The sequence below is a fragment of the Sinocyclocheilus anshuiensis genome, unplaced genomic scaffold, assembly GCF_001515605.1.
Source record: "Sinocyclocheilus anshuiensis isolate Anshui unplaced genomic scaffold, SAMN03320099.WGS_v1.1 scaffold274, whole genome shotgun sequence".
NCBI lineage: Eukaryota > Metazoa > Chordata > Actinopteri > Cypriniformes > Cyprinidae > Sinocyclocheilus > Sinocyclocheilus anshuiensis.
Window position 1 is genome coordinate 1,126,942 of NW_015547698.1, and position 9,720 is coordinate 1,136,661.

Genomic DNA, 9,720 nt, shown 5'->3' on the forward strand with positions numbered 1-9,720 from the left:
TCCCCAGTAACGCTGTACACAAAGCAGCACTGTGCTCACAAACGCTGCTTTATCAGGCATTACAGGCATGATGAAATCGCCAATCACTGCAGATTAGAGCCACGCAAAGGAGGGGTTTGGAAAAATTATTCGTTGAGCGAATCGTTTGGGAGTCGTTGAGCAAGTAAGGTAAAAATAAATGCATATTATAAGACAATAGCCTTATTCGGACGGTAATTGTTTCTCAGGGGGACATAAGTGATTTTCACCATTTACAGGGGGTAGTTGGTGATTTTAATGCCGTCCGAATCCAGGAAAATCCCCGGCTGAATTACCTTCTGTTTTTTGACAAACACCAAGGTCGTGTGGTAACTTAATTGTCCTCCGAATCCACATCTCTGAGCTTACGAGAAAAAATAAATTCAAAATTAAGTTTAAACCCTTTTTGAGCACTCTTGAACACCGAAAGGTAACGTTGTAGCCTACTTCAGTGTAATTTGCATACATATTTATTTCTGAAATGCTGGAAAGTATTTCAAATAACAATACTTCATAACTGCTCCACCACAGCGACTGGGAGAAGAAAGATAAGAAAAGCACATAAACATTCGAAATTGGTCTTTATTGTGGCAGCAGCAGGTATGCAAAACAATTTTAAAATGTGTATTATAAACAGATATATATCAGGTAAAAGTATATACAACTATAGCGCGTCTATTTTCCTATTTTTTAAACAGGAGATTTAAATAATCAAATAATAAATAGGATTATATATTATAAAATATGCTTGGAATAATAAGAATACATTTTACATAATAATAAGTATTTTTAAATACATTTTACACAATAATAAGAATAAATTTGTAAATAAAATTCATTTTATTTACAGCAGACAATCATGTGACTGACCACGTGAGCAGCACGTTCCCGGGTTTGTAGGATCACAGAACTCGCTCCTCAACTGTGAATAGATCGCCATTGGAATAACGTGGGGCGCTGTTGAGCTCGGGAGGGAAGTGCCAAAATAAGAAGAGGACCTCCATAAAAACAACTGGAATATTATTTAATATCCAGATTTCAGATGTAAATTGAGTAAATGTCTGACCTCATTATTGAAGACACAGTAGATCAGGAAGATGAAGGTTCCCTGCTGGGAGTTCAAGATCAGGAAGAGGATCTCTAGCACCTTACTGCCATTAGTGAAGAAACCCAGAATCCAGGAGCAACCAAGAACCACACACTGAGCCAGTGTTTTAAACACCATGATCCTGCAAAGAAACAGAGAAAGAAAGAGTTAATGTGTCTTCATTGACTATATTGTTTTGTTAAGAGTGGTAGAACTACAAACAATGCATATTACTTGGTTTGTTTCATCTGTGAAACTTCAGCGTTGAGATTTTTGAGAGTTGAGTTCAGACTGATGACGATCCTTATGAAGATAATCATGTTTAACTGCAGAAAAAGAAGAAACTTAAATCTAAGATCACTTTAGTATTTTGGTTTCAACAGCCCAAGTGAAAAATTCCTGTAACTAGAACTTACTGCTAGTATGACACAAACAGGACCCAGAAAACTCCAGATAAAACCTCCATCTTTTTTAATCCAGCAACTGTTCAGAAGAAAACACAATATAATAACTGAATGAACTGATCAAAAATACTATTTCAGGTGCTGACTGGTGAAATATTACTGGAAAAAGTGTAATAAACTGCAAATATATTATAATCTTCTGGGTGATTTTGAAACTGTATAAAATGCATTTATCAGAGAGCAGTGTTGTTCCAAAATATCTAAGCTGTCAGTCATAAACTAAGAAGTGTGTTTGACTTCATGTGGTGCTGCACATACCGATCTGCATCTGACATGAAGCAATTAATGCATGCCGGTTAGAAATTTTGTGTGACTTGAGATGTGTATTAATAAAGTACTGAATGAAAAGCATTTATTTTGCTACATAAAAATGTCGCAGACACCACATGAGCATCACTACGGGAAGCAGAAAGTGTCTGACTTCACGTCTCTATTTTCAGCTCCTCCCCTGACTACAAGTGGCAAATCTCGCTGATCGGTTACATCCAGCCGCAGCTGAAGTTAAACACACCTACTGTCTTTATATCATCTAATCAAATAAATTTTAAAAAAGCAACTCACTCTTCGCTGCCGTAGCCTTCAGGAACCAGACCGACAGACACACACACCACAACCAGAGCAACCAGGTATCCAATCGCACACAGGAATCAACTGCTAAGCACCTCCCTCTTTCTGGAGCTGATCTGTGATAGGTTCTTCACACAGATGAAGAGCAACATAGCTTCAATGAACATCCACACAAAGCCGGAGAGAAAAAGGAAGTGCAGAAGGCCTGAGATCATGGCACACAACACCTGGAGACCATGAGAGACGGTTATGATGATTCTCAGTGAGGCTGTGCTGAGCTGTAGGGCTCCTTCATCATTCTCACCTGCTGACGCCGTATGAGGCTCAGGAACTGCTGTGTGAGCAGAAACAGAAGGTGAGCCAACAGAAGACTGATGCAGATGTTGATTCGAGCCACATTATTCACTCCAGGACTCCACCGACAAAGGGCAAAGGTCAACAGGGCCAAACTGAAGAACATCAGCCCCACGATCACACACACCAAATTCAACAGCTCCATCAGTGAGTCGCTCTGAGAAAACATGAGAGAACATGAGTGCCAAATCTGTGCTGTTCTTCAGTGTTCACTAGAAATATTCTGTACCTTTGGCGGGCGGCTGCTGGTTTGCATGATTAGAGCGAATGTCGACAGATGATCACAGGAACACACAGTGCAGTTGCTGTTGGTCTTTAAAACAGAACAACCATCTACAATCCACTCGCTGATATTCCAGTACACACAGAACAGAGAACCGCTGGGATCAAACTCCTGCAAAAACAAGAAGAAAATATCAGAACACTGAATATTAGATGTTTTCAGATGTTCATCAGTGCTCTGATAAAACACAAGCACATTTCAGTCTCTCACTCTGATGTGTTTGAGGGTGAAGTTGACTGGTTTGGTGAGTTCAGTGTTGGTGGTTTTGGGAAGAGTAGCTGAGATCACAGTAGACATCATGGTTTTAACCTTGTCTTTTGATGTGTTGAAGAAGTCTGGCTTCAGTAGATTCTACATCGTGTTGTAGCTCATGAAAGCCACAGCAGCTGATCCTGTGAGACAGAAACAGAAATGCAATACTAAAACATTAAGTAAATGTGGTTTAGTGGTAATGCTCTGAAGTCCCTTTTTAGGATTTCTTTTTTAAATCACACCAAAATATCTGACATACTTTCATTGTTATTCTTGGCGATCCCAATGAGATCGATGTCCACAGAAGAATTTGTAGTGTCGAGTCGAGGGATTTTATCTAAGGTGACATTTGGTCCAACCATGAAGACTTGACCCTCTGGTTTAGAAAACATGCAGTTATGGACTTTTTAATTTTTGTTTAATTTTTGTTTACAATGTTAATAGCAAAGTCAATCTGCACAAAGGGTAAGTTTAAGTTTAAATAATAATAATTACTAATTACAGCATTAGTAATTAATTACTAATTACAGCATCAATGTAGTATTTAAATTACTTTTCTAATTACTCTTTCTGAAAAGTCATTTAATTATTCACTAAGTAACTTATTTACTCAAATCGTTACTAACTTCTGTACTTCATAAAATCACCATGACGCATTTGACATGAAACATGGAACAGTTTAGCCTTTTAGCTTAATTAAAACAATTGTAATGCTTTTATCAGATTTAACCTTCTTTAGTTAACAAACTAAAATAATCTTCAAAACATCTAAATAATGCAAAAGCTTAAGAAAAATTAAACATCACATGTACCAAGCTGTAAACAAAAATTTTCAAAGTACAATATAACAAATGTAATAAAATGTTGCCTATATATCTGTATGTATATCATATTTCCCTTTACTTTCAGTTTGGCAATATAGTTTAGAAAAAGCCCATCTAGTATGCTATGCATATAAGTTTAAGTAAAATAACAGTTAACCCTAACATGTTAACTTGTGTAATCGTCATCTTTGTCCACCATCTGCCATATTTTTCTCCAGAAGTTATGACCGATAGAAATGTGTTTGTACTCCTTTCAATTAAAGGGGTCATTAACTGCATTTTTTTTTATTATTATTATTATTATTATTATTATTTTATAATGTTCTCTGAGGTTCACTTATAATGTTAGTGTGATTTTACATCAAACATTTTTATATCCTGTTTTTGAGCCTCTCTGCAGAACAGTCTGTTTTTTATAAGCGGGGCGCATTCAAGACTCGCAAGTAAACACCCACTACTGTGATTGGCTACCAGTTTCTCTTATTAAAATAACAGATGGATGCTGCTGTGACGTACACTGAAAACAACAAAATTATGAAAATGATGTTTAAATATTAGCTTCTATGAGTCTAGAGCTTGCTTATGGAAGTTTGAAAGCTTCATAGGGCGCCTTGTGGACTTAAATTCACAAGAATGCAAAAATTGTAAATTCCCACATCTCTTGAAAATCAAATTAGTAATCCAGAACCAAACTGAATTCCCCTTCAAATTAATTTTTTTGCCAATTTTTTTATTTCTTTTTTTAATGGTGTAAGGCAGAGGTCCCCAACCACCGGGTCGCGACCCACTACCGGGCCGTGGAAGAATTGCTACTGGGTCGCCAGAACGTTCTGGGAAAAATAGATATGACACTCTGTTATTTATTTATGTTAATGATTGTTCTAATTATTCTGTATTTTCATTGTATGCGATTGATATGGAGTAGAAATTTTACAATTTCATGTTAAATAAGTAAATGAAAGCTGCTTGCTCTGATCTGTCACATATTAGGAGTTAAACGGATCGCAGTTGTTCCGTAATACGTAGCCTACGGATGAGACCCTACCATTCGGCACGCACGTGATTCGCAGATTAATTTGCCAATTTACACGTACAAGCAATTTTAAACAACAAGAAGAAGAAACGAAAGAGAGCTCAATTTGTTACTCACGCGCTGTTCTCGCACACAATCAAAGCGCGCACAAGAGACGTGTTTCAGACAGCGTATACATGCCTGATGCATACACATAAAATTAGCCTGTCAAAAACCCTTCACTGCATTGTCATTCTCTGTGCTTTAAAGATATTTTTTTCTTGCTTATCCGAAAAAATAGTCCGATCTGTGACTAAAAAAAACCACAATATAACGCGTTGAACCATTATATAATGCTATTATAATATTATATAATAGCTACAAGCAATTTTAAACTGCAAGAAGAAGAAACGAAAGAGAACTCAATTTGTTACTCACACGCTGTTCTCGCACACAATCAAAGCGTGCACAAGCATAGAGATGTGTTTCAGACAGCGCGGAAATACCGAGTTGCGTACACATACACATAAAATTTGCCTATGTCAAAAACCCTTCACAGCATTGTCATTCTCTGTGCTTTAAATATTTTTTATTTAAAAAAAATATATTTTTTTTTTAATATTTTTTAAAAATATTTTTTCTTCAGCTCGCTACCCCCCCCCAGCGAGCTGAAGAAAGCCCACATCACACCTCTCTTCATCAGTTTGCATTGGCTGCTCGCATCAAATTCAAGGTACTGATGTTTGCCTACAAGACAACCACTGGCTCTGCACCAATATACCTTGATACCAATTTGACGTCAAATGATAGTCATGACTTGATCAAGATGCTGTATAACATCATTTTAAGGTCAGTTTGGATAGCAATTTCTTCCAGTGGTAATTGGGTGAAAATAGGAAGCTATTAACTCACACTGAAACTGGTTTAATGTATATGCAGGCCAATGTGTTTGACATTCAGTTTACATCAAATCAATGTCATGGTTTAGATGTCAAATGGATGTCATATGGACATCACATTGACATAAATTATTTGTGTGTTTGAGCCTCAAACAGCATCCATTTGCTTCATCTCCTTTTAAAACGTGTCCCAGTGGGCAAATGATATTCAAAAGACCTGAAATTCACTTCAAACATTGACATCAAAAAACAGGTCAAATATCCAAATCAGACTGATGTGAAAAACGTGATGTCCATTTGACATCCACACAGTGATGTCCATTCAACCACCATCCCTGATCTTGAGAAGATATCAAATTGACATCAAACATTGATGTCAAAACACAGATCAAATATCCAAATCAAACTGATGTCAGAAACTTGATATCCACTTCATATCCACACTATACCTTTGTAATGCCCAGTGACAAAGCTTTCTCTGCTGTTTAACACCACATCTGTAGATGGTGCTATGCTAGTGACGGGGGAGCCTAAAATTAAATGTGACCTCGTGTTCAGCTCATGTGGGTACATGTGTTGACATCTCATGAAATGTAAAACAAGTTATCTTGGGTAACTTACACTTTCAATAACACTTACTTTCAGGGCCGTTTCTAGGCATTAGAAACTCTTTTCTCTGGTCACATTCAATTATATACCTTCAGATGTTCAATTTAGATTTTAAATTAAATTAAATATTGATTCATAGCCAACAGAACTGTTGAAATTATTTACAGTATGTAACGCAAGTACATTCTAACTAACTGTAATTACCTAAAAATGAACAGAATAGCTTAGGCCTACTTTACTTTTTTTCAGCGGCTAAGTCATTTATTTCAGTAACGCATACATACAATCATACATTACGCGTTACACTCAACACTGACTGACACCAAATAATTGTTGAAGAAAATGCATGTGTAAAAGCTTGGTGTGAATTAGTTGCAACACATGATTTTTGAGTAAATTACCCACAGAACACAGAGGTGATTAAAACAACTGAACAAGGCATTACTATAGATTATATCTCAAGTTCACCAGCAATAGTAACTGTCTTTACTTACCTACAGCAGGAAGAGTAAAACTGACGCTGTCACTTGTATCCGTCTGCTTCACTAATGTGGAAATAAGTTTCTCACTGGTTTTTAACACACGGTTTCCATAGGAGGCTTGTTCAGCTGGGTTTGCTGATGATGACTCTGAAATCTTCTCTGAAGCATTGAAGGCCAAAGTCAAAATGTTCTTCACAGTCTAATTCATTGATCAGACAAATACAGTTACTGTACATGAAAATGTCAACAGAGACAATAAGATAGCACTAATCTGTCAATAATTATGTAACAAATTTTGACTTGCTTATTTTAATCTTTTTTTTTTTCTTGAAGACTTACATCCAAAGGAAGCACTTGAGCTGTAATGTTCTCGATCTGCTCAAGAAGAGTTTGAAAACATCCTCCAGAGCTCTGACTCTAAAATCACAGAACAGACTCTGTGATTTTAATCATGTTTTGCAATATTAATAAACAAAATCTGGCAATAAAGAGAAAAGCACATTCATGTTTCAAATATCCGCAATGCAAATCTTATTGCACTGCTCTTTGAACTATTATTGATAGAAGCTGTGAGTCCAACTCTAAAACTTCAATTTCAGAAACTCAACTTACGGTGCATCCTTCCTGCAGTGTTATATTTATAACTGCAATGACAGAAATCAACATGAAGACAATATTAAAACAGCACAGCAAATGAAAAGATATAATCTGCGAAATATTAAAGAAATTATCAAAAATAAAATAAAAAATGTAACCATAAGTGTGCGGATGACCAAAAATGTGAAATTGTGAAATTTAATATGAAAAAAAAAAACATTAAACTAAATATGACTAATATGACACTCAATCTGCTCACAGTCTGTTGAAATTTGTGAACAAACCATCATAATCTGCATTGCCCTGTAACACCACGCCAGCAGAGGGAGCCCTCGCCCGAGTATTGGCTGTTAGCACTCCCCCTGCTCCATCTGCAACCACTTCCTGTTTGGTGGCCATATTAACCTGGCCACCACATGGCTATCTCGTGAAGTATTGACAGTTTATTCTGCCTTACTGAGCCTTTGTATCACTGCCTTTTGCCACGTGTATGACCTGTTTGTCTGTTCGTTTTGACTTCTCTTTTGGATCACCTTTTTTTGCCTGTTTGCCTGGTTGGACTGCCTTACTGTGTTTTTGACCTCATTGCCTGTTTTGCTGACACTGTGTTTGGAATTGTTGGACTGTTTGAATAAACATCTGCATATGAATTCTTCCTCGGCTTCCGCCTCACCCTCTTTACATGCCCTCGCAACCATATAAACACTGTGCAAACATGAAAATGTCTGCAATGATCTATAACTGCACGTTTCACACTCTTTTCTCCCTCATCTTTATCTAGTGACACAAACACTCTCACACACCGGTTTAATTCTTCAGATCCACAAACAATCAGTCAAAACACAATCAACAGAGGACACATCAGACTACATTACCAGCTGAGCTCATCTCTGGTGTGACGGTTGTAGTGATGCTGATAATGTTAGGAACAACTGAAATAAATAATCACTGATGAATGTCAATGAATCAGCAAACACACAAATAATACAAAGGGCTCATATGAATATAACGTGAATATCATGTGAATATACCTGCACAGTATGCTGCATGGTAGATAGTTGGTCTAACCAACTTATAGACATAACTGTCGGGACAGGCTTTGACAATAATGGGAAAAGATACAAAAAAGCAGCAGTAATTTTCCCAGTAACCGCAGACATCTCGAGTGACGACTCCATCCTCAACTGTTGGGTGTCCGCCACGAATCCACAGTGTGATATTAGTGCTACAGCTATATTTTTCCACACAGGTGTCTGGGATATGAGCACTCATGTTGTTAATGAAGAGACGATACCAGCCGCTCCAGCTGACGGTGGAATCATATATTCTGGCTGAAGGATATGTATTATTGTTGGCTCTCCATGGATTGTCCAGCACAGTGTAGTTGTAACAGGGATCAGGCAGAATAGCTGTTATGAAAACAAAAAAACAAGTGACAACATTACTTATATAGAATCAAAATTCAAGTAAATAAATTGGGACACAGACAATGAAATGATTTTAATATCACCATTCTGTTAATGAAAATAAAAGGAGAAAAAAGAGCATATTAGTTTTACTAATGCATCAATCTTTTTTAAATGAAAAAAAAAACAAATTAATATTACTGTTTCAAATAGCAGATTGCTCTGTAACTGAAGAGCTGAGTGAACACCAGTAAACTGAAGTGCATTGTTTGCGTGTTAATTAGGCTATATGAGATTAATCAGATATTTATAAAACATAACATAATACTACAAATTATATATGAACAAAAAGCTGCGAATGCACAAGTGAACTTGAACTGTTATATGCTAGACAGAATGTGTAACTCCTGTGATGTGCACTTCTCATAACAATGTGCTGAAACGCGGCAACTAAACCCAAACAGTTCACAATGTTATATTGTTCTCATTATAATGTAATATATATATGACAACCCCAATCATTGTTTTTAATGTTGTGCAATGTTTTGTTGAGTTGTATGTGCTGAAGGTAAAGATGATCACCGGTATATAGACCAGGGATAGTTGTAACACGGGTCAGTTGTAACACTTCCAATTTCTCCAATCAGGGACAAGTTACAAATTGTCAGGGTTATGGACCTGTCTGTGTGTGTTTTTGCTCCCTGTGACCCAGTTTCTGTCTTCCATTGATTGTGTTAATTTGATTCCAGGTGTGTCTAGTTCTTCCCCCAATTATCCTGTGTTTAAAAGCCCTAGTCCAGGGCTGTCCAAACTCGGTCCTGGAGGGCCGGTGTCCTGCAGAGTTTAGCTCCAACTTGCCTCAACAC

General features: G+C 36.9%; 2 pseudogenes; both read right to left on the minus strand.

The window, feature by feature from the left end:
- The window catches only part of LOC107703690 (adhesion G protein-coupled receptor E3-like), a 17,775-nt pseudogene extending 16,817 nt beyond the window's left edge, over positions 1–958 (minus strand).
- Positions 959–1,042: 84 nt separating this feature from the next.
- LOC107703692 (adhesion G protein-coupled receptor E1-like) overlaps positions 1,043–9,720 on the minus strand; it is an 11,866-nt pseudogene continuing 3,188 nt past the window's right edge.